Source organism: Cornus florida, unplaced genomic scaffold, assembly GCF_030987335.1.
Source record: "Cornus florida cultivar Cherokee Brave unplaced genomic scaffold, ASM3098733v1 CherokeeBrave_3.0.0_Hap2_Chr09, whole genome shotgun sequence".
Classification (NCBI taxonomy): domain Eukaryota; kingdom Viridiplantae; phylum Streptophyta; class Magnoliopsida; order Cornales; family Cornaceae; genus Cornus; species Cornus florida.
This window is the reverse complement of record NW_026775579.1, coordinates 82,569,405-82,596,448: the sequence shown is the minus strand read 5'-3', so window position 1 is coordinate 82,596,448 and position 27,044 is coordinate 82,569,405. Positions and strand designations below refer to the sequence as shown.

General features: G+C 38.8%; 1 pseudogene; it reads right to left on the bottom strand.

Annotated features, from left to right (window-relative positions):
• LOC132272988 (probable arabinosyltransferase ARAD1) overlaps positions 1-24,840 on the bottom strand; it is a 56,632-nt pseudogene extending 31,792 nt beyond the window's left edge.
• Positions 24,841-27,044: the final 2,204 nt, after the last annotated feature.

Genomic DNA, 27,044 nt, shown 5'->3' with positions numbered 1-27,044 from the left:
AATAAGTGATATCCATAACCCTTAAAATTTTATCTCATTTTAAGTGACGTTTATCATTTTCAGAGAAAATTTTAAATTGTATTATCAAACGTAGTTAAGGACTAAGCTTAGCATAATTTTATTTTATTTTGAGTGTTGCTTACCATTTTCAGTGATTGCATTATCAAATCCACTTAATTGGAAAAACGAACAGGGCGTGTTCAGTTGCTTGGAATTAGAATTTATAAAATTAGAGCCTTGGAATTAGAATTTATAAAATTTAAAAAAAAAAAATTGGTTTAATTTTCTAAGTTGTTTTTATTCAATTTCACCAATTTCAATTCCAAAACTCTAATTTTATGCAACCGAACACCCTCAATTCATTCAGAATTAAACATTGAATTAAGTTATAAAATAATATCTAAATGCAGTTGCTAACTGTCATAATTGCACAATCACAATTCTTAAATTTTGTAAATCTTAACGCAAATTCCTTAAAGTTCAAGGACTAAGCTTAACATAGTTCTTCAAGAAAAATTATGATAAAAGAGCTCGTTGTCATACTACTCTAATTAATTTGATTATGAGTAAGATGTGAGCTTACCATTCACGTCCGGCAGTCCAACTACAAATCATTTTCTATCATGAATTGAAAATTTTGTTCCATAACATATTGTGCATGGAATGTTAAATGGAACGTCCTTTCACACCAATCAATAATGTTGGAAGATTTAATATGCTTCGCAGTTTGCATCTCTCAACCATCAACTTATTAAAGGTTATAATTATATTATATTGTGTTGTGTTACATTAGAGCATCTCCAACCCAATGTTATTTGAGCTATTATTTGTAAAATATAGCAAATGGGCTTCAAATGGGGTCTCCAATGTGCTGTCATTTCCCCTGCCAAGTTCTAACTTTGCCAATTCTAGTGCCAATTGTAGCACAAGAAATGGCAATTGCTATTTCTGCCGGCTCCTATTTCGCTCCTCCTATATCTCTAGGGCAACAGAGAGAGAGAAGAGAACGGCGGCAACAGATATGAAATCTCGACCTCAACCCTGCCCTCCTCTCTCCCTATCTCTTTCTCTCCTAGACACACACTCTCTCCTCAAACCATAGACAACTCGCCTACACCATAGCCACTCCTCCGTCGCTTTGAAACTCTAAAAGGAAGCAACAGGTATAAAATCTAAATATTTGCATGTGTATATATATATATATATATATATATATATATGCTTTCTGATTTAAAAAATTTAAATTTCATTCTAAAATCCGGCATGGGCTTTGTGTTTGGGATCCAGATTTCTCTCTCTGTGCATATGTTTTGTGTTGATTTGATTTCCATGTGTGTGTATATGTATTTTGCAATCTTCAATTCAATTTCAGTGTTGATTTGTTGATTGGCTTCCTTTAGGTATTCTTTCTGCGATTTCCCAATTGGGTTTTAATTCTTAATGATCTGTTTTACAAGTTTTTTTATTGGGTAATTGCTAATTTAAGCTCCAGCCTCCTAATATGAAGTGAATTTTGGATTAATTTCCATTTTGTGTATTAATATGAAGTTCTGCTAGTTGTTGACAATTTCTGAAACTTCATACATCTTTTTTTTCCCATTAAATAATTGGAACTATTTGGAAATTCATTTTTCTCATCTTACATAGACACTTTTTTACATATTCCCCAATTATTTCACTCAATTGTTAGTTCTGATATTCATCTATTTGGAAATTCATTTTTTCATGTGAATGGAAAATTCATTCCCGGAATTGTTGGTGCAGATTTTAATTTTAATTGATATTTGGCTCTTGTGATCTGGGAAACAAATTGGGAATACATAATCAATAAATTGATTTTAAAATATTCAGTTCCCTTACTTTTGCACCACTAGAAGGTAAATTACTAATTACAATATAAACTCATGATAATTCTTCCTCACTTATACAATTATTGGTCTTTTCTCTTGTATCATAAATCATTCTCTCTCATTTTATCTCCAATAAAATCATTTAGGTGTATCATAGAACTATTGGTCTCTACACAATTAACTCTACCTTCCAATAAGTACATTTATAAAGAAAAAACTTTTGAGTTTGACAGCTTCCTTAGTTTAGTATCTATGGAAATATAGTAACTACCTAGTTTTTAATAACAACAAGTGGTCTGAATTGAATGAGACGTTGAAGTATTAATGTAATCTTTGAGTTTTGGGTAAATGGCATGTAACCCCTGAACTATGCCAACACTTTAATCCCTTGAACTATAGTACTATTGGTAGTTAACACTCTAAACTATTGTATGCATGTGTGTATGTGTGTTTGAAATTTGCTTTGATTTGGCATAGACTCGCCATTATTTCATAGGGATATCATGTCTTTGTCTTATTGCATTGAAATATGTATATCTTCAAATGGAATAAAGTTCTCATTTTTGGGGATAATTTGTTTTCATTGCATGATGAAATAGGTGCTGCTTTGACATATGTTTTATCATTAGAGTAACGTAATTCTTTTGTAAGACTTTTATGTTTCTCACAACTTGTTGCTGTCGTTGAAATAATTTCATAATCTGAGATTAAAAATAAATAAAAAAATGTGTTTGTCCAGCTTATTTCAGACAGTGTAGGCTATGTAGCATCATATCGCTAATAAAGGTAGACAATTTCATTTTTTTCAAAATACCATTGTCATAAAATGTATCTGGAAACTTCAAGGATTATTTTAGAACCATTCCCCGCAATCAAACTCTCCCGACTTTAATTATTATATGGAAATATGTTCCTGGAGCTGTACAAGATATGGAGTGGAAATGATATAACAATTTATTTAGTTTGCAATGTTGTTCTTTGCCTCCACGGGCAAAGCCTATCATAAGAATTTTTTTGGCTATATAGACCGAAAGCACTAACAATAACACCCAATGCCAAACTCGTTTACTAAGTTGATATAATTCTACACATAATAAGATACCAAGCAATTTTTACCAGTTAAGAACGCATCACAATTAAATTCAGGTGCACTTTGAGTCTTTCACACATTTCCTTCTCCCATTTGTTGTAACTGGCTACAAAGGCCCTTCAGTTCCTTTTGATCTGCTAAAGGAAAAACTTGATATTATATAGATTTTGAAACATAAATAAAAGATTCGCAAGGATAGAATATAAAAAGTTGGTTTAGGTTACAATGTTATACGTTGTTATGGACTATTTTCCTACTATATAAAATATCAGTAGGTTCATAACCAAATTGAAATAGTTATCATAGCCAAATTAGGTTTAATTTTAGGTTCATTTTTTTTTTTTTTTTCACAGATCCTTGCTTTGATTTGGCATATTGATAATTATCAATAGAAGTCTTTCAATCATCAACAAAGCTGGGAAAGGCATTCACGCCGAATCAAGGTATAGCAATTTGCAATACTTGGTTGAGCATCACCCAAAATCCAATTGTTGGTAACTCGCAATCACAAAGTAAGTTTTAGAATCGGACATTCCAAAATTATCTTGATCACAGCAACGACGAAAATGGTAGAACACAAGTTTTTATCCAATCTCATTGGAGCATAGTCATGAAGTGTTGCGGAAAATATAGTGGGTACCTCAGACAAATTGAAAATAGGCAACAAAGTGGAATCAATGAAACAGATAAGGTAAGATTTCTACTTTTCTTGTTAGTTGCAATTTTAATTTTTATACATCTAATTTTGTTTCATATCATTTTCTAGGTTTTTTAAGCAAAAAGTTTGTATTATGCAAATGAGAAGAAACATTTTTCTTTGGATCACTGTTGGGCGATCTTGGAACATGCCATTAAGTAGGAAGATTGGGGATCCTCCAAAAAGCCAAAGTCTCCTGCAATGACCCCATATTCCTCTCCCGCATCCCAAATTCTTGAGACGTCCATTTCTCTCTATTCCGAACAAGATCCAACCGGAAAATCTGTTAACTCCCCAATAACCAAAAGGCCTAGTGGAAGGAAAGCTGCAAAAGAAACACATAGGAAAAGCAAGATAGCAGATACTTCAGACACTCGTTTTTGTGATTCGATGGAAAAAATTAACGAAAATACAACTAAGGGTAGAATGAAGAAGTTCAAAATAGAAGAAAGAAAAGTTAAAGTAAGGGAGCAAATGTATCAAATAGAGCAAAAAGATAAAGAAGCCAAGGAAAAAGAGAGATGATAAGATTATGATGATGGACCTTTCCAACATGGACCCTCAGGCGAAAGTTTATTACCAGCTGTGCAAGAATGAGATTCTTGCCAAACTACAAACACGCTCAACAAACTTTGATTATTATGTTCCTCTTCCCCCACCTCCACCATAAAGGACACGCGAAGATGTTATTTCACTTTTACAACTAGTTGTTGCTGTTTTGTGTAAATGGGTTGTCAAAAACAAATCTTCGGATTTGGAAGGGATGTGCGGCCCTCTTTAGTGTTCCTTTTGTGTAAATCAGAACTGTTTAGTGTTCATTTTGTGTAAATCAAAACGGTTTAGTGTTCCTTTGTTTCAATCAGGGAAAAAAAATTAGTTATGTCGGCTATTTTTACTTAAAGCATGCCATTTTTTGTTTTTTGTTTTTGTTTTTGTTTTTGTTTTTGTTTTGTTTCTTTTCTTTTTTTTTTTTTTTTTTTTTTTTTTTTTTTTTTTTGTAGGATATGCATGATTTCCCGTTCAATGTTCCAATACATATATGCATGATTTCCTGTTCAATGTTTGAAAAAACCTTTGCTTATACCACCTCAAAAAAGTTTTAATCAATTACATGAAATATGGATAATTCATTGATTTTTAATAAGGTAAACAAGCCAAATATTTTTATTTATTTTTAATAAGACAAAGAAGTCAAATATTTTTATTTATTTTAATAAGGCAAACACGACAAATATTTTTATTTATTTTTAATATGGCAAACAAACTAAATAAAATACAAACACTCACAAAATAAATAAATAAATAAATAAATAAATATTACAAACTCACTTGTACACTATCTAGTGTACAAAACACACATACTAATAAATCAAGGATCCAAACAAAAGATATCTGAAACACACTTCTTCAAGTCTCTCCTTGTCATGACCACAAATGTTCAATAAGATCATTGCGGAGTTTCTGATGGATTGTAGAAGATTGAATCATACCATGACGAGCGAGGAATTCAGAAAACAAGAGTGTCGGCTCTCACGACACTTCAACTGGATGCACAATTTCGGGTGCATCATACTCGTCATTTAGAGAGTCATCATGCTCATCTTCAATGATCATGTTGTGCAAAATTTTGCACGCCTTCATGATATAGCCAAGATCTTCATGGCTCCAAAATCTTGTCCGCCCCCGCATAATAGCAAAACGTGCTTGCAGTGCACCAAATGCCCTTTCCACATCCTTCTGATACGACTCTTGCATTGTTGCAAATAATTGCCTTTTTAATCCTCGAGGTTAAGAAATCATTTGGACAAAGGTTACCCACTTAGGATAGATACCATCAGCAAGTTAATCTCCCATAGTGTATTGGTTGCCATTGATGGTATAGTTAGCAGCAGGGGCACGTCTTTCAATGAGTTCAGCAAAGAGAGGAGACTGATTGTGATACCCCTCGAATCCGAGATACGGGTTGATCAGGCCCAAGCCCAGACCCGAGTGAATATCAAATAATTAATATTTAAAATGAACACAGAATACGAAAATGAAATAAGACATAAATAATTAAGAGCTGAAAAAAATCTAAGTTTAAAAATCCTTGAATAAAATAAAATTAAAATCCAGAAATCCAATCCTCCATAAAACATCTAATAATTAAATAACTTGGAAATCCATCTCTAGTGGACCCCTAATAAAAATCCAAACTGAAATGAAACTACTAAAAGAACATCCAAAGTAAACCATGGAGAGAAGTCCTACGTCGTCGGAAGAGTGAATGATAGTCTCTGCTCAGCACGATCAAACTTACTACTGGAACTGTCGAACACTTGAAAAATAGAAGTGGGTCAGGCCCACAAACAAGTTCTATCCTACTACAATCCAAGCAGAGACTCGATACACATGTACATCCTAACCAACTCAACAATAACTATATAGTCCGTAAATATATATATATATATATATATATATATATATATATATATATATATATATATATATATTCACACTAAAGGACTCTCACAGACTACAGGCCGGTCTCAACCTGAATAGAGGCAACATGCAAAACGCACCTGAAGTGGGCATGTATACCTAAGCCTAACAGGGTACACCTCCAACCATCATAACCAGCTATGCATCCCAATGCATATATGCGCCCTAACCATCGATCTTGAGACTCAAGCTCATATTGAGGTACCATAATAATATATTTAAAATCCATCCAAAATCCATAGTAGTGCCGCTCAACCATTCGTTGCCTTGACACTACAAATCAATAGGATTTAACTTTTAGTTAATCAATTCCTTAATTCCATAGTAAGTAGGACTTAGCGTTTTTTTAGCTAATCCCCCTAGTATGCCACCGTCCCATACCGATGCATACAATCCATCCATCCAGCAGTTGATAATACAGACAAGGAATGTAAATATCAACTAATCCATACATCCAATAATTGATAATTAAAATATCAAATATAAACATCAATTGTTCTATACTAAGCATGATAAAATCCTGTAATTTAGCAGGCTTATTTGATGTAACTCCGCATAGTCCAATAATTGATAATACAGATCCTACATGTAAACATCAATTAATTCCAAGTAAGCATAATAGAATATATAAATTCACATGCTTATAACACTGGAACATGATTCAAACTATAAAATCATTTTCGAAAAATTGTTAAAACAATGATGAGCAATTTTAATCCTCCACATCTAAAACAGTATACCAATTTGTGTAAGAATTTTATACTGTTCAAACTATAATACAAAGTAATTAATTATGCATTAACAAGGCTCTTGGGAGTTTTAAATAAACTCAGGACACCTCTGAGAACCTCCAGTATAGCTTCTAATTAAACTGGAACATCAAAATCCAAGTATAGGAGTAAAATCCATCACTGAAATTAAAAAAAAAAACAAATTGAAAATCCACAAAGGAACAGGCTCCAAAAAGATTTAGAGCAGGCTCCAATTTAAAGTAGAGGAGGCTCAACTTTTAGGCAGAGGAGGCTCAACTTAGGTAGAGGAGGCTCAACTTTTAGGCAGAGAAGGCTCAACTTAGGTAGAGGAGGCTCAACTTTTAGGTAGAAGAGACTCAACTTAGGTAGAGGGGGCTCAACTTTTAGGTAGAGGATGCTCAACTTAGGTAGAGGAGGCTCAACTTTTAGGTAGAGTATGGTCAACTCCCTTAAAGACGCCTCTACATTATGTGAAGCCGGCTCCACTTCAATGGAGCCGCCTCTGTTGAAGGGTGCAGCCGCCTCCACTCTTCACAGCCTTCGTCTTCCCCGACACTGGCTGTTTTCTGACTTTCTGATTGTCCTTACTAAGGTTCCTAACCCTCTGTTCTAGGTTCCAGACAGTCCCAACAATTTATTAAATACATTATGCATCAATTAACATCAATTAAAACATGAATTATGTAAGGAAATTTACAAACAAGCAAACACCAATTCATGTAAAGGCATACTGTTATAATTGAAATTAACATGCAAACCAGATTAATCTTACTCATGGAGTTGTGTTAGGCATGTAAAGAACACGAGTCAAAAAAACAGAGTTAGGAATAGAACTTGTCTTTGAGATTTCGGTTCAAAATCCCAGCGTCGTCTTCATATGGTTTTCGGCGAACGCTCTATCGTCTCTCTCTGTCTTCTCCTTGGTTCAACCCTCGAACACACCCCTTTAATCTTTCCTTGGTTTAGCCTTAGTCCTAGCTAAACCCTAAACAAAGTATTATGTTCCTCTCTGTTTCTCTCCGTCTCTCTGTGTACGTGAACAGGGTTTATAAACCCTTAGCATACAGTTCTATTTGTATGTTTCCCTAAAAACCCTAATTCTAGTTTAATTTAGAGACGGGAAAAGAACCATTCATATTATATCTAAGTCGGCTAACCGTGAAAAAACTAAAACCCTAAAAAAAATAATAATAAAAATAATTAAACAATTAAATCAAATTTTCACGTAAATATATATTTAAGACAGAAAATAATTAAAACAAATACTCAAATAAATAATTTAAATAAATACAACAATTAAATAAAACAAATACTGCAATTAACTCAATTAATTAACCACAATTAAAATAAATAAGCAAACAGCCAAATAAACCCATACAAATGCAAAAATTACAATAAAACCATAAAATAAACTACCGAGACTATCCTTTTAAAATTAGGGGTATTACACTGATAAAAAACGTTGATATCATTAAGGGATCCAGGCATACCAAAAAAAGCATGCCATATCCACAAATCATATTAGGTCACTGCCTCAAGTATAATTGTTGGTTTATGTACATGCCCAGTGAATTGACCATGCCATGCAGTAGGACAATTCTTCCATTTCCAATGCATACAATCCAAACTCCCTAACATTTTGGGAAATCCACGTTTCTCCCCCTCCCGTAGTAGTCTGGAAATGTTCGCCTCAGTCAGCGATCTCAAATATTCTTTACCATAAATGCTAATGATTCCTACACAAATCTCTTCAAAACTTAATTGTTGTGTTTTCACCAATTCTCACTGAAGATGCAAGAAATTCCTCCTCCCTTTCTCTCTCTAGAATTCTTATATTTCAACCAAAAAATATCTCCTCTCCTCTATCTATTACTTATCCTATTTATAGATATTTAAAAATGTTGATGGACTGCTGGATCTAGGCCCGTTCCTCTATGAGTTCTGGTCATCTTTGATGGGCTATTCGCGTTCGGCCCATATGGCAGTGTCTTTCTATGGGCCTGACCCATCTGTACGGACCGGATGTTGCGTTTGCAAGTCATATCCAGCCCATGTCACTTCGGGCCTCCTCAACTGCCCCCATAATTACCCCTTGTTTAATAAGGGGTTAATTATTGAAGGCGTCTCATCATGACGTTGATGGCTCAAGAAACCAACATGGGGGAACGGACGGTCAGATCCAGAATCAATGTTCCGGGGCTCGATGAATTTCTCGCCTTCCTGACGCTTCGGCCTTCGGGTCCCCCTCGCCTTTATAAGGCTCTAGAATACCACTCCATGCCTTTTTACCATCTCCATCATCAGTCAAATCTCTCGTTCATCTTTTTAGAACAGTGCTAAATTTCTTCCGGTGAAATCCTTCAAGAGTCATTCTTCCAGCGATCTTGCAGTGCTCTTTGTTGCTTTCTACCTCAGAGGTTAGTTTTGTTCCTTTTTACTTTCGGCATGCTTCTTTTTACCCTTTTAGATCCTTCAATCACTTCCACCATGGTTGTAGATCTAGATGTTCTTCGTATGAGACTTAGACTTCCTGACAACATCCAAGTTAGGGTTTGCCCTAAGGATGTTAATATTATGACCGGTGCCGGCCTTCTTCCCGGCGAAGTTTTATTTTCAAACCTTCAACTGAATATCGTTAGGTTCCCTCTGCACCCCTTCTTTAATTATGTCTTCAATAGACTGGGGATATCCCCCTGCAGGTAAACCCCAATTTCTTTAGAATCATATCCGTTATGCTACTGTTGATTCGTGACAGAAGTTTGGACCTTAACCTCATAGATCTTCTTCTGTGTTATAAGGTCAGTAAGATCCGAACTAACGAGCCATTCTATCACCTCTACCCGATCGACAAGATGTCTATATGTACGGATACAATCAAATCTGAAAAGGGTTGGAGGGATAACATTGTGGGCATTAGTGGGGCCTGGTCTTCGCCGGCTGCAGAGGATTACCCAATCCCGAGCGCCTTTGGCGTCTGCTCTGTTTCCTCATATAAGAAATTCAAATCTCATAAAAACGATTGTCCCTGCGAAACATGCGTTCCTCACTTTTGTACTTTCTTATGTCGCTCCTTAGGCATACCTTGTGATGACTTGAGCTACAGTGTTTGCAGGAATAGGAGTAATTACTTGAAGAAATACATTCTGAACGATATTCCTTCTTGCTCAGACCTCCTCACTTCAGACAACCTTCTAGCGCTCTCATCGCTCGGCTATACCATGAGCAGGCTTCAGATTCCATCCTTTGGTAGGAGGAAAAATACTCCCCCAGCCACTTCTACTGCTGGAGCAACCTCCTCTCCTGCATCAGCCTCTTCCTCAGCCACCATCCCTGACACCATCCCGAGTACGGTGGCTATTGATCCTGTTGTCAGCACCCCTGCTACCAACCCGAGCGCGTCTCCACAAATCACTACCGCCCCTGCTGCCACTGGGGGCGCTCGGGACAAAGAACAAGGCAAAAGGCCTTATCCTGACGGTGGAGTCGACCCTGAGGAGGAACTTCTTATAAGAAGGACCCGAGTCTCTGGGCCGAGTGCTCTCTTGCATCGCCCAGTCAGAGCTCCTGCCCCCTCCGGGCCTGTTGCAGCTGGTGCCTCTGCTTCAGCTTCTCCTTCTCTTCCCGCTTTACCACTATGGGTTTCTCGGTACACCCGAACGGATGAGACGTTCGTGAAGCCGAACGAGACCATGTTAAAGGATGGCCAGACCGCCATGGCGTATTATAGGAGCATGTGGACTCCGAAAGACCTTGAGGCGGCGAAAGGTCTGTCCCAAAAGGATGTGTTCAGCCGCTTTCCCCAATCTGCCATGGAGGTGACTTTTATTTTCTAACTCATGAATCCTCTCATACTATTTGGTCTTGCCTTCGTCCGACCAGACTATCGGTTTAACCATTATTAATGTATATCTATACAGACTTTGTTCGGTATGATGTCTATGCAGAAGCAGGTGGAAATAGGGAACGCCAGGGCCCATAAGTTTTCTGATAGCCTGGAGGTGGCCAATAAGGAAAACGACCTTCTCGCCAGCAAGAATACCGAGGTATTGGCTCGGCTTGAAAAAACCGAACAAGAAAGAGATGTCTTGAAGAAGGAAAACGACTTTCTTCAGGATGAGAATGATGCCCTCCAGCTTGAGAAGAGTGTCTGGAAGACTGAACGTGATTCAATCAGAGACGAAAAGGCAGAGCTCCAATGCCTTCTGGCTGATGAACAGTCTGCTCGGATGCCTTTTGAGAAAAGAGCTCTGGACGAGCGCAATGCTCTGATTGATACCATCAGCAGAGTGAACGGTGGAATGCTGGCTCTTCATGCTCGGTTCTCAAGAGTCAGAGCTCTTAGATATGCTCAGGGATTCCGAGAAGGTTTCTCCGACCGAGTTCCAGCTAAGGGACAGACCAGCTCAACTCCAGATGAGGTTGATAAGGATTTAGGGATTGATCCTCTGGGAGTCTATGTTGACCCAGAACCCACCGAAGTAGAGCACATATTTGATGAATGTCAGGATATTGCTTCCTCTAGGATCACTACAGCTCCTCCTACCGTTCAGCCTTTAACCGCTCCTCATTCGTCAACTGTGGTATCTCCCATAGTCACTGCTGACGTTGGCCCCCAGCAGAATGACTCTGTTATTCATCTTGACTCCCCACCTCGTGAGGGTGAGATGGCTGACGGGACCGAGGAGGCGGATCGGCACAACTAGGAGGCTGTCGGTACTGGGGCAGCTAGCTAGGACTCCTCCAGACTCTTCGATTCCATACTTTTTTGTAACAATGTGACTTGAATACTTCCTTTTTTGTAACTCCAATGCTTATCATGAATGAGATGACAGAACTCTTTTTTCTCTTTTTTTCTTTGTGTTACACTCTGTTCAAACCCATTTTTAATATATATATACTTTTTCTTCTCTATTTTTATATTAACTTTGTCGCGTGCGTGTTTATGGCAAGTGCCTGGCGTTCGGCTTATGGTGCCAGCTGCCACTTATCTTGCTTAAGTGCCTGGCGCTCGACTAGAATGCCACTTGCCACTTGGCTTTTCATTTTTTTAGCAAGTGCCTGGCGTTCGGCTTATGGTGCCAGCTGCCACTTATCTTGCTTAAGTGCCTGGCGCTCGGCTAGAATGCCACTTGCCACTTGGCTTTTCATTTTTTTTTTTTTTTTTATTTAGCAAGTGCCTGGCGTTCGGCCTATGGTGCCAGCTGCCACTTATCTTGCTTAAGTGCCTGGCGCTCGGCTAGAATGCCACTTGCCACTTGGCTTTTCATTTTTTTAGCAAGTGCCTTGCGTTCGGCCTATGGTGCCAGCTGCCACTTATCTTGCTTAAGTGCCTGGCGCTCGGCTAGAATGCCACTCGCCACTTGGCTTTTCATTTTTTTTTTTTTTAGCAAGTGCCTGGCATTCGGCCTATGGTGCCAGCTGCTACTTATCTTGCTTAAGTGCCTAGCGCTCGGCTAGAATGCCACTTGCCACTTGGCCTTTCATTTTTTTAGCAAGAGCCTGGCGTTCGGCCTATGGTGCCAGCTACCACTTATCTTGCTTAAGTGCCTGGCGCTCGGCTAGAATGCCACTTGCCACTTGGCTTTTCATTTTTTTTTTTTAAAACCCATTGAAAAGGAAAGTTATTTTTATAAATTTCAGGAATTTGCACATTCATACGTACTTGATTGACAACAAACAACACCCAATAAAGCCGAAACTTAGCTTTTATTGGTAGTACCTCTTCAGAGACGTGGCATTCCAGGACTTGCTGACCAACCTTCCCGCCATGGTCTCTAACGTATATGCTCCCTTCCCTATGACTTCTGCAATTCTGTATGGGCCTTCCCATGGTGGCATCATTTTTTTGACTATCCCCACCTTTCTTTTCAGAACCAGATCGCCAGGGGCAAAATCTCTGTGTTTCACTCTTTTGTTGTGACTATTCGCCAATACTTGCTGGTATGATGCTAACCTTATTGCTGCAGCATCCCTCTTTTCGTCTATCATATCGAGGTTCAATCTTAACATTCTGTCGTTCTGATCTCGACTCCATGCTAAGCTTCTAATAGTTGGGACCAAGTGCTCAACCGGTATAACCGCCTCGGTACCATATGCCATTGCAAACGGGCTCTCCCCGGTCGGCCGCCTTGGGGTGGTTCTGTAAGCCCATAGGACGTTCGGGAGCTCATTCAACCACTTCCCTCTATGGTCCTCCAGTTTCTTCTTAATGCAGGCGAAAATTGTTCTGTTTGTGATTTCCGCTTGTCCATTGGCCTGAGGATGACTTACCGCATCCAACTTCTGATTAATTCCATACTCCTCCAGCAGCTCTCTTATTTGCTTGCTGTCGAGGTTCGTGCCATTATCCATGACTATTGACCTAGGAACGCCGAAACGGCAGATAATATTGCTCCAAATAAATCGTCTCACATGAGTCTGAGTCACGCTTGGATATGGTTCTGCTTCCACCCACTTAGTGAAGTAATCCGTGGCCAGTAGCACATATTTGTTCTGAGCTCTTGCCGTTGGCAGAGGACCGACCACATCCATCCCCCATTGCGCGAAAGGCTATGGTGAGGCCATTACGTGCAATTCCTCAGGTGGTTGGTGGATCAATGGTCCATATCGTTGGCATTTATCGCACCTTTGAGAGAACTCCCCGCATCTCTTGACATGTTCGGCCAGAAATACCCTTGTGTCATTGCTTTATGCGCTAAAGATCTTCCCCCAGAATGATTGCCACATACGCCTTCATGAATAGCTCGCAACACCTGCTGCGACTCTGCGGGGGTGACACACTTCAAGTATGGGCCAGAGTAGGACCTTCTGTACAGCTGGTTATGCACAATGGCGTATTTTGCAGCATTCTTTTTTATTTTCCTAGCTTCATCCTTTTGCATAGGCAAAACGCCATCTCGAATATAAGTGATGATGGGGTCAATCCAACTCGGTTCATATGGTATGACATTGACTTGCCAAGGGTCAGAGTCCAAAGGTTCTTCGAAAATAGATGGCTGGGTCAATATTCCTATTGGAATCACCCTCGCCAATGTTTCACCAGAACTCGAAGCACTACATGCTAACCGGTCCGCATATGCGTTCTGTTCCCTCGGTAACTGTATGAATTCAATCTTTGCAAATTCCTTGGCTTTATGCAGAACGGCAGAACGATATGCCTCCATCGTGTCATCTTTGGTCGCGTACTCACCATTTACCTGCCGAACAATCAACTGTGAGTCACTATAAACAGTCAAACTCCTGACCTGTAGTTCTCTGGCCAACTTTAACCCATTCAGCAACGCCTCATATTCCACTTCATTATTAGTGGCTCGGAATTCAAGTCTGAGTGCTTGACTCAAAGTAGTACCCTCTGAGGTTTGCAGTTTAACCCCAATTCCAGCCCCCATCTGGTTAGAGGAGCCATCCACATAAAGTTTCCAAGAGCCGCACCTAAGGTCTTCTTCCGTATCCTCAGAGTCACATTCTAGCAGGAAATCGGCTACCGCTTGTCCTTTGACAGCTGTTCTCGGCTCATACGTTATGTCAAATGAACTTAATTCTATAGCCCACTTTGTCATTCTGCCCGAGAGTTCTGGCTTGTGCATAAGCACTCTGATTGGAAAAGTTGTTAGAACAGCTATAGGGTGGGATTCGAAATAATGCCTCAACTTTCTTTTCGCGTTTACAAGTGAAAGTATCACCCGTTCGGCCTTCGAGTATCTTCGTTCTGCCTCGGTCATTATTTTACTGACATAAAATACCGGGTGTTGCACCCCTTCCTTGCAACGAATCAGAACGGCACTTGTCGCAACACTAGATACTCCAAGATATAAAAATAACTTTTCTCCTGGATCCAGGGCTGACAGGACTGGTGGACTCTGCATATATTCCTTCAAATGGGTCAATGCTTGTCGTTGCTCATCTCCCCAGACCTGTCTTCCATAACTCCGAATCGTGTCAAAGAACGACTTGCAGCGATTTGACAACTTAGAAATGAACCGACTTAATGCAGCTATTCGTCCTGTGAGGGCTTGCACCTCTTTGATCGTCTTTGGCTCGGCATTCTTAATCAAAGCCTCTGCTTGAGCGGGGCTAACTTCGATGCCTCTGCGGTTGACCACGTGTCCCAAAAACTGACCGGAACTCACACCGAACGAGCACTTGGTTGGATTGAGCCTCATCCCATATCGCCTCAGCACATCAAATACATCTTGCAGATGTCTCAGATGATCATCCTTCTTTCTACTCTTTACCACCATATCATCAATATAGGCTTCCACAATCTTTCCTATTTGATCCTTGAAAATTTTGCTAACAAGTCTTTGATAAGTTGCTCCCGCGTTCTTTAGTCCGAAAGGTATAACTTTGTAGCAGTATGTCCCTCGCTCGGTTACAAAAGAAGTTTTCTCTTCATCTGCCGGGTCCATAGGGATCTGATTATAACCTGAATAAGCGTCCAGAAAGGTTAAACGCTCATACCCGGTGGTGGCATCCACCATTTGATCAATCTTTGGCAGCGGGAAGCTATCCTTCGGACAGGCTTTGTTCAAATTGGTGAAATCAATGCATACTCGCCATTTCCCATTCTTCTTCTGCACGACAACGACGTTGGACGACCTATCAGGGTAGTGTACTTCTCTGATGAATCTCGCATCAAGCAGCCTATCAACTTCCTCGGCTATGATTTGGTTGCGTTCTAGAGTAAATCTTCGTTGCTTCTGTTTTACTGGTTTGAAATTGGGATTGACATTCAAGGAATGACATGATATGGAGGGATTAATTCCAGGCATGTCTAGGTGACTCCATGCAAATACATCGGCATTGTGAGACAAGAAGTCAACTAGCTCTTGCTGCTCTTCCCTGGTCAGTCTTACTCCTACTCTGGTAGTTCGCTCTGGCTTGGACTGATCGATTTGCACATCCAGAAGGGGCTCTTCGGTCAAGTCAACTGATTCCTCCACCCTGTTCTGCTTGGGCGGAGGTTCCCGTAATTGCTATCTAGGGCTCGCCGATCGGACGGGCGCCTTCCCTTTCCCAGCATACTTTAGTGTGACGGAATAACACTCATTGGCTGCAACCTGATCCCCACGAATGTCTATCACCTTATTTCCATCGGGTCCGAGGCACCTCATGACCTGATGCAAAGTTGAGGGTACACCTTGGACTCTGTGAATCCATCCTCTTCCCATCAGGAGATTGTACGAGGGGGAATCTCCACAACCACAAAAGTTTCCATAAGAGCTCGTTCTGTAGCTTGAACTTCTACTTCCACCATTCCGACGAGTTCCACCCTCTTGCCATCGAATCATAACAGGGGATTTCCAGTGGGCTTGAGCCTCTCTGGTTTAATCTCGAGCCGATCAAATGTGTCCCTCGGCATGACATTCGCACTGCTCCCGGGATCGATCAGAACTCTGCGCACCAGGCAGTCCGCTACTGTTAAACTGACTACCAACGGGTCTTCATGGGGGACTTGAACACGCTGCAGGTCTATCCTGTCGAACTTTATCTGTATCGATGTGGTCTGCTGGTGTAGAGTATTCACACTGCTGACCCTTTTCTTCATCTGCGCCTACCGTAGGCGCGCTCGGAGTAGCTCATCTGAACCTTCGTTGGGCTCGGGTCGACCGTGGATAGCATTGATTATACGAACTGGTTGTGAATTGTGGCTGCTTTGTTTATGACTCCTTTTTATTTGTTCCATCGGTCGATTCTGCTCTGTCGCCGAGCCTTGAACATAACTCGCGAACTCCCCTCTAGCTATCAACATCTCCACTTGCCTTCTCAAATTCCTGCATTCGTTAGTCTGATGACCGAAATCGGAATGGAAAGCACAATGTTTAGTCTGATCCCTCTGTTCGAGGGGTTGCCTAATTGGCAGTGGTAGATGAAACTTATCTTTGTTCTCCTGATATAGCCTCGCCAGAGTGACCTTCAGCGGAGTGATCAGCTCTTCCTCCCTGGACCTCTTTTCTGCCTTCCAGGAGGTCCGACGCTGCGGTTGAGCCTGCTTCTGCCTGATCTTTGCCTTGGACTTTTCCTCGGTCTACACGAGCGACGCTGTCCGAGCATTGGCTGCCTCCTCTTCTTCCAGGTGCACAAAGCCATCGGCTCTTTCATTGAGTTCATCCATAGTCGTCGGCGTGTTCACTACCAGACTGGTATGGAACGGAGTGCCACGTGTCATGGCTAACTTGAAGGCTTGAACCGCTGTAGAAGGGTGGCATTCGATCACCATACTCTTAGTGAGATTAGACCTGGTGAGAAAAGCCTGGAGACGTTCATCTTTGTGCTGTCTCATTGTGAATAGGCTTGAGATGTCCTTCGGCAGACGCTTGTTCCCATAGTACTGGCTTATGAACCGATCGCACAGGTTTCGGAAGCTACCAATGGAGCTCCTAGGCAAGTTCTTGAACCAGCTGAGCGCCGGTCCAGCTAGGCTTGTAGGGAAACCTTTGCACATTAAAGCATCGTTTTCCGTATTCCGGGCCATCTTCAACTGGATATGGTACACATGATCGATCGGATCGGTTGTTCCGTCAAACAGAATAAAGACTGGCATAGCAAACTTCCTTGGATGCGGGGCATTCAGGATCTCGTCAGTGAATGGTGAATCAACCGTCTGAGCCGCGGATCGGAGTGCTTCATTCTCTCTTTGGTGCCCAGTGGTAGCTCTGTGAGCTATGGTTCTGCTCTCCGAACCGCGATGAGTGATTGTAGCCATAGAGGGCCGGTAAGACGGATCGAACGACCGTTCCTCTATGAGCTCTCTTTACCAAGGCGACACAGCTTGGCGGCGATCAACCTCTATCACTTCCTCTCGGTTGAACCTTTCCCGATGCGGATCGAAGGTCATGGCTTCGTTCTGTCTTATCTGCTCATGTCGCGGATCAACATGAGTTGATCCTTCGTGATCCTCAACTCGACGAGCATTTGGCGGCAAATCATCCATCCTCCTTTCATCACGGTGGAGAGTTGACTGATTGTTCTCGTCCTGCTCGCCTTGATGCGCGATATTAGATTGAACACCTCCTTCACCGGCCAGAAGTGGACGCGAAACCGCGGGTATTTGCTGATGTTGCATTCCAGCTTTCAATTCTGCATTCTCTTTTTTGAGGGCCTCGATCAAGTTCATCAACTCCTCAAGCTTCGTTTGCTGGACAGTCTCCATCGGATTGGAGCTTTCACCTATCATTATTCCTGAACGGAGTAAAGGCATTAATCTCAAGTTCGTGAGTAGATCCGAGCTTCGTGAGTGGGAATTTTTCAGATCTGGTTTCGAATTCTCCGAATTATGCTCACGGTTGACGAGATCTGAATTGTCCGAATTCTAAATCCGTCAGATCCTACCACAATCGAACAACTCGTTGTTGCGTAGATCTGAAGCCACTTCTGCTAAAGCAACAGGAACTAAAATTCCTCCAGAGTAGGTCACAATCGCTCAGATCTGGATCCAACTCCCAAAGATTGAGTTTTGTTCCCACGGATTGGTCTGAATCCACGCGATATTGATCAATAGTCAATCAATCTTCCACGATTCCCACAGACGGCGCCAATTGAAGATGCAAGAAATTCCTTCTCCCTTTCTCTCTCTAGAATTCTTACATTTCAACCAAAAAATATCTTCTCTCCTCTATCTATTACTTCTCCTATTTATAGATATTTACAAATGTTGATGGACTGCTGGATCTAGGCCCGTTCCTCTATGAGTTCTGGTCATCTTTGATGGGCTATTCGTGTTCGGCCCATATGGCAGTGTCTTTCTATAGGCCTGACCCATCTGTACGGACCTGATGTTGCGTTTGAAAGTCATATCCGGCCCATGTCACTTCGGGCCTCCTCACTCACATACTCGTCAATAGCATCAGCGGGCATACCGTAGGCAAGCATCCGAATTGCCGCAGTCATCTTCTGTAAACCGGATAATTCGAGAAAACCAACGGCGTCAATCTTTTGGACAAAGTAGTCATCATATTGTTCAATCGCATTTAATATACGAAGGAACAATGGACGATTCATACGAAAGCGTCTTCAAAAGATGTTAGCCGGGTAGATAGGATTTTCAGCGAAGTAATCTTTGATTAGTCGCTCATTGCCGAAGACTCTATCACGATGGATGTATCGTCGACCACTTACAAAACCAACATGCACAGTTGGTTGGTTGTCTCGTTGCATCTTCCTTATATGAAACTCTGATGCCATAAGTTCCATAACCTCTGCGCTTTGATCTTCATTAGATGAAGAATCATTGAAATCTTCTCTTAAAATCGCTCTTCTCAAATTACTCATTGCAGTACTAAAGTTGTAATGAAGGAAGATAGTTTGTAGGTAAAGGATGATGGTATTTATAGATGGAGAAATGATAGTTGAGAATGGTAGCTTGGAATATTAGTTGAAAAAGAATGGTAGCTCTGAATGGTAGTTGAAATGATAGTTGGAAATGGTAGCTGGGAATGTTAGTTGAAAAAGAATGGTAGTTGGGAATGGTAGTTGAAAAAGAATGGTCGTTGGGAATGGTAGCTGGGAATGGTAGTTGAAATGATAGTTGAGAATGGTAGCTGGGAATGGTAATTGAAAAAGAATGGTAGTTAGGAATGGTAACTGGGAATGATAGTTGAGAATGGTATTTGAAAAAGAATGGTAGTTGGGAATGGTAGCTGGGAATTGTACTTGGAAATGGTAGTTGAAAACGGATGGTAGTTCAGAGTCAAAAACGAGAATAGAGATAAAGGCGATTGGGGAGGCTGAAATAATTTGCCCTAAAAATATTTTGTTTTTTAATAATAATAATATAATCAAATATAATATAAATATATATATATATATATATTTAAATTCCCAAAAAAATAAAAATAAAAATATATATATCATTTTATTTTATCTCTCTTTTTTTCTTTTTCTTTTTTTTTTTTGGGTCATTTTTTGACAAGATATTTTAGATTTTTGCTTCTTTTTAATTAGGTTTAATTTTAGTTTCCTTCTAATGTCTACAACTTGACTTGGAATATGACTAATATTAATATTACTGATACAAATATGAATGGTGCGAATGGTAGTTGAAAAAGAATAGTGGTTGTGTCAAAAAATAGCATTTTGCATAAAATATACTATTGGAACAGAATTACTAAAATGTAGCATTTTGACACTGTAACACCTGTCAAAATATAAATTTAGCATGCGAAAATAACTTTAACTATTGAAGATGCTCTTAAATATATAAATGCAATATGACTAGACATGCATTTAGGTAACTTATCATCTAGAGAAACGAAGAGGCATTGTTGACAAATAAAATATAAAAGCTTACAAAATACAAATCATGGATATCCAATTATCTTTTGAATAGAAAAAGAGTAAGTTATTAATGGGCGGTATTACTATATATAATAATTGACTATATATATTTAAAATAGGCCCATTACATAAATGGAGGTAAGCTAAGATGAGTTTTCAGGTCTTGTCAGAATGAAATGCCTCCAAAATAATAGAAAATAAATAAAGGATCAAAATTGGTCAATTGGGTGGTTGTCCGTTGGAAAGTATTCCAAATTCCGAAGAAGAAGAAGTCTATTTTAATTTAATTAATTAATTGGGCCGCCATCAAATCTAATAAATTTCTAAATTCATATCAGAACAATCGAATGCAGATATATGAATAAATGGAGGTTAGTTAAGATGAGTTTTCAGGTCTTGTTAGAATGCAATGTCTCCAAAATAATAGAAAATAAATAAAGGATCAAACTTGGTCAATTCGGTGGTTGTCAGTTGGAAGGTGTTTCAAATTCTGAAGAACAAGTCTATTTTAATTTAATTAATTAATTGGGCCGACATTGAATTTAGTAAATTTCTAAATTCATATCAAAACAAACGAATGCAGATATATGAATATTTTGAATATCCTAATAATATTTATTCACATTTTAACGTAGAAGGTGAATGGTTTAAATTTTAAAATAAATTTCTTGTTATGAGAGAAAAAAAATAAAAAAAAAAATCACTATGACATGAGTTATTTCAGTCATATCCTTTTAAATATTATTTTGTGTGTGTGTGTTTTCTGTCTAAGATATTCAAGTCAATGCCATAAGGGCCATCAGATTGAAAAAAACACGTAGAGAATGACTTTATTTCATACTTGTATGTATGACTTGATAGAGAAAAAACAATTGTTGAAGGAGAAAGATGCTTCTATTTGATATTATTGATATTGATATTGATATTGATGAGAGATGATTAAAATGGTCACCCACTTAATTAAATAATTAATGTTGAGGTCAGCTTTTATCCAATTGCCCTCCCAAGTCCCAACATTTCATATTAGAGAAATTGACATTGAACTAATGCTCTTTTTCAGTGCAATGGGGACCTTATGAACAAATATTATATTATATATACACTTACTTGTGTATATATATACACACACGTGCACACATTTTGAAAATCGAGAGCAACCCTAACTTATATTTCATATAATTTATTACCAAGAGTTTTATTTTAGTGTTACTTTATCATTCAAAGTAGAATATTGAGAGTTCATCGTTCACATAAAATATGTGAGGTTTTTTTTGTCAACTTTTTTTTATAAAAAAATATATATATATATATATAATCATAGGATTCTTTCTTTAAAAGATCTTGACTTTTGGATGATGGATTGTTTTTTTATAAAAAAAATGGTATTATTTATAATTTTTTAAGAATATTTAATTTAGCAAAGATGAATTTTAGTCTTTTAACAATTTATAAATTTAGATACACTATATTAAGGTTTATCCCCATTACTTGAGTTTATTCTATAGAGAATTAAAGAGACATCAGTCACATCAAATTTGGTCAATATGTCTTGCAATGTCAATATGTCATTAGTTACAGCAGTTCAGGCAAGCCCAACCTAGACTACATAAGGTTTGTGATTTCTGGCCCAAACCCAAAATAAGTTCATCCGAGCTGAGCCCAGTACAGTCAAAACTTCAAATCAAGTTCGTCAGAGCAAACTCATATCTTCATCCAAAATACTAAACTTGTCACAACCGACATATATTGAGTGTTAGCTATTGCGGTTGGTCCTACACGCATGTCTGCGAGTTGGTTGTCGGCCTCGAGGCAATTATAGCACGGTTAAAATTACCAACCTTTACTTTCCCCTCAAATACTGTCATTTTGCACTATTTTGAATGTTGATGGACTCAAAACAATCTTAGCTGAGGAAGATAATAATTGTGTATATGTTAAACCTATAGACTTTTTTCTACTTGGTGAATAGCAAGCCCAACCTGAATAAACATGTTTTATCAGTCAGATTTGGGCCAAGTAGGAAAAAAAGTTCAGGCCTAAGCCCAGTTACTTCCAATTTATACCGTGCTTAACAACCAAACTCCCAAAATTCTCAAGTTGGTGTTATGGCCTAAGTCACACAATTCTGTTAAAAGGGAGCTGCTCTCCTGCTCTTGCACTTTGCGTATGCTCTCGCTTCGATTCTAACTAAGTGTTACTTGTATTTTGCCGCTTCTATACTTCCGCACTGTTTGATTTTTAGGTTATGACTTTCCTAGAGAATATTAGGGTCTACTTAGTTTGTCAATAAAAAAACAATTTTCAAAAATTTAAAAAATAAAAACCTGTTCTTTTGTAGTTATATTAAAACAAACATTTTTAGTTACAAAATCAAGCAGAAACTAAATCAAACAGGCCTTATGCACAAAGCGCATTCGAAAAGTGCGCATAAGAGTGTATCAAATCACAAAAGTTTATGAATGGAGAAAAAGTCAATAAAAAAAACACTTACACATGCGCGCCGTGAATATATATTATGAATCAAACATAAACACAATCTTTGAGAGCAAGTCATTTGGTTGTAGTAATACACAACTATGAGAAGCAATTGAAGTACAAGAAACTACCTCAACCGTACCAAAAAAAAAAATTATAATAATACTATTACAAACTTTGGAGTATAATGTATACGATATCCCAGAGGTACTTACCGCACGGTATCCTGCTCAGTTAAAACTTTTCATTTTTTTTGAAAGCTTCACATTTCTCAACCATCAAGATAAATGAAAATTTTCTATAACTCTCCATTGTGCGGGAATACCACATGTAAATACCCTGGGGTTGGGGTATTGAATACTTTCTCCCGAGTCAAGTCAGGTACAATGGCAACGAAGTGGAACAGATACACCTAGTGGTTTTCTCTTCTCCCGTATGATATATAGCTTCTTTGATCATGGGCAATTTTTCATAAACCTTTTTTCCAAATGTGATTCACAGCACCATCTGGAGGAACAGGGCCAATGCCACCAGGATGGCCGTTATCAAACTGGAAAATTTGCTGAACCCGAGCCAAATTCGACGAAATTTATCCTTCTACTTGTTAGAATAGCCTTTAAGATGATCTACGAGACAATTTGGTTACAATGCATCACTAACCATGACAAAAACAGAAAATTCAGAATAATCCACCATCCCTTCAAATGGGAGCTCAATGTTGTCGCTGACATGCCTATACTTTATTCTTATGAAGGTGGGAGAAAAGATAAAACTAAAACCGATTATTAATCAAAGTTTAAGTTTGAAACTCATGTAATTAACCTCTTTGGTTAACCCGAAAAGATGGGATAAATCTATGAGAAATCTCATTCAGTTAGATACGGTAGATTAAAATGGGACACATAAAGAATTGACCCGTATGAGGTAGGAAACTCTCAAATACGGTTCTAAGGGAAGGAATTGACCGACTTTGGATGGGATCAAAAAGTCTGCATGATGTCGGGTATCCCAGCTGGGTGTAAGCAGAACTCCGACGATCTCATCCCTTTTATTGATTGCTCCTTCCCGGTGGCGTTAGGGAAACCTTCTTCTATTATAACTCCGGGTTCAATAACTAACATGTTTCATAACTTTTCTTGAACAAGCCTTCCCAGTAGTTCGAAGAATCGAATCATCAGTGTGAGGAGAACATAAGGCAGCATTATATATAAAAGTTATGTATGGATTGATGATCGAGTTTGAAGTGAAATGGTATATGTAAGGTTGTCTAGTAATGGGGAGAGGTACTCAAACACTGGCACACGGCACAGAGAACTGAACGTTCTACCAATTAGGCCACTGAGTAATTTCTCAATGAATAATAAGGGAAGAAATGAAAATACTAACCTGGTGCCTATGTTTAGCTCCTTTAAAGTAAAGAAGGGTGTGGCGTCTCTGGTTTTCTGAAATGTGCAACCTTAGCAATAAATGGGTGTATGGCACAATTACATCTTTGAGCAGCGAAACTTAGGTATGTTGTATGATCACCATATCCGATGATGATGATGATGAGCTACCATTGTCGACATTGTTGGGTGATTTTGAGTCAAGCTTGTACCACCAACCGAAATCCACCACTAGAAGAACTGCCGGAACCATCTCAGATCTAATATCCCACATTACAACAGGGTCTGCCAAACAATGCCTCAAATTTTAATAATACCTGACAATCCACACACTAAATCATAAACTGCATTTCGACACTCCGAGTCGCGAAGAACGACATGAAGACAACGTCGGCTAGGCCGACATCAACGACTCAATTCTCAATTCTTCTGGGGTCATCAGATCACCTGTGATCCAGTACTCCGCACTGAGCAGCTTGATCAGTGGATTATTCGGATAAGGAGCGAACTGTAGTTTTTTCAAAAAAATAGTCGATCGAATTTGGTTGTCGGCTTCGCTTCTGAGCCTCCAATCGCTACCAAAAGACCAGTTCTTGTCTAAGAGGCCGTATTTGAGTGACCTGGGTAAGTCAGCGATGTAGACTCTGATAGAATTGTTGGGAAATTGGGGGCTGTTCTGAGAAACCAAAGATAGGGATGATAAGGGTTTAGATTGGTGGATTGTATAATTGGAGGAAAAAAAAAAAGAGAGGGCGAGGATACAGAGAAGAGAGATTGAGTGAAATAGATGAGAAATAGAGCATAGAGATGTGGCTTTGTTGTGCTTTGAAGCCATTTCTTTCGATTTCTTCTCTGTTAGGAATTAACTTGATTTCTTGTTCAGCGAGTGTGAAATATTAAATTATATTTTGACAATTATCATACACAAACCAGTCCAAGTTAAGTTGTAATACTTGTTTTACAAGTCATAGGTTGATAGAGACTACAGAATTGGAAAGAGGTTTGAACTTACCATAGTTGAAGAGAAGAGTTTATGAAGGAAATGGTAAGAACACTATTATAGGAAAAAAGATGAACAAGGTTGGATATTCTACACATTCCATGTTGGTTTGCAATTTCCGTAGAATGAACCAAGGCTGGAAGAATTCGAAATATCCAAGTCTGCCAATCTTAAACCGGTTCAAGATGTTCAAGTTTGAGTCACTGCCAAACTTGAACCGGTTCAACTTTCTTGAACCGGTTCAACTTTCTTGAACCGGTTCAAGATCTCCTGTTTGCAATACAACTTCAGTTTCCTCTTTCTGATTTATTTCCCAGTTGGTATAGAATTGTACCAAATCCTATGCACTAAATTTACCTTATTTTCAGAAGGATTAGGTCATTCTATACTCTATATAAACCATGTCATATACATTGGTTTATTCACGGCTTTTACATTATTATTCAGATATTGTTCAAAGCCTTAGGAAGATTGTCTTTGCAGAAAATCAGAGTTGATTTTTCTGATATCATTCTAGAACACATACACATAAACACAGAGTTTAGAGTTGTGGTGTTCGAATCCTAATCATGATCATACAAGCGTATTAACATCGATCAGACAAAGCAGATCTTCTTTTACATCATTCAGAAGATTGAAGAACAAAAGTAAAACACAGTCACACTTTGAAAGGGTTGGAGCATTCGTGGAGTGCTGTCTGATCTACCAACTACTCTTCTACAAATATGAAGTGTAAGTCTGAGGTTAAGTTGCCGTTGGACGGAGAGTCGCAAAGCCAGAGGATCGTCAGCGGTTGGTGTGGTGTAGAACGATAGGGTGTGAGCCAGAGTTAAAGTTCGGTATACTTTGTTTCAAGTATAGTGGATTGGTTTACTTTGGACTACACAAATCCACAAGGTTTTTCCCATAACAGTTGATGTATTTTATCAATTGGGGTTTCCTCGCTAAAATTCTGGTGCCATCTCTAACTTTATACTTTGCTTTATTTTATTGCATGCGATTAATTGGTTAACTGCTAAAATAAGTAAAGTTGGTAACAACACAGATCCACAAATTGATATCAGAGCTAATCTCTATACATTGAGTTGATCCTTGTTGGAAAGTTTAGGTTTATTTTCAAAAACTTGTTTTAATCATGCCTTATGGGTTGAAAGAATGCGGTTCTAATCAACGTGGTCCTTTATTTGAAGGAGATAATTACAATTTTTGGAAATCAAAGATGAGAGCTTATTTGCAAAATTCTAGTAGTAAAACTTGGGCAATAGTTGAGTCTTGCTATACACCTCTTATAGTAGATACAACTGTGGACGGTAAAATAATTAAAGAATTAAAAGATACTTTTGCTTTTACTGCTATTGAAACTGAGCGTAATGATGCTAATGGCAAAACTTTATATTCAATTATTAATTCTGTTGTTCTATCTGAATATGCTAGAATTTTCGATTGTAAAACTGCTAAAGAAGCTTGGGATATTTTGCATGTTACTCATGAAGGAACTTCAAAAGTGAAGTTGTCCAAAATTCAGTTGCTTTCTTATAAATTTGGCAACATTGTGATGAAAGAAAATGAATCATTTTCTGACTTTTATTCTAGTCTTCTTGAAATAATTTCTGAACTGCGTCACTTAGGGAAAAAAGTTAGTGATAAAAAATCTGTGAAAAAATCTTACAGTCTTTACCTAAAAGATTCCAGATTAGGGTTGAAACCATTTCTTAACATTGGGATTTGACTACTTATCGAGTTGATGAGATGGTAGGTTCATTAAAGACTTTTGAGGTGCAGACCTTTGATTTAAGTCAGAAGAAGAAAAATCTTGCTTTAAAATCTACACAGGTTGAGAATTTTGTGGCTGATGACTCTGATGATGATATTATATTCTTGTCAAGGCAATTCAATTAAATTTTGCAAAGGCAACAGAGGAGAAGGAATTGCAACATGGTTAATCCTCAAAATTTTGACAAGACGTCAAAGTTTAGGTTTAATGAAAAAAAAGTAAAAGAATCAAAAGAAATTGAATTCATTTGCTAGAATTGTGGTGG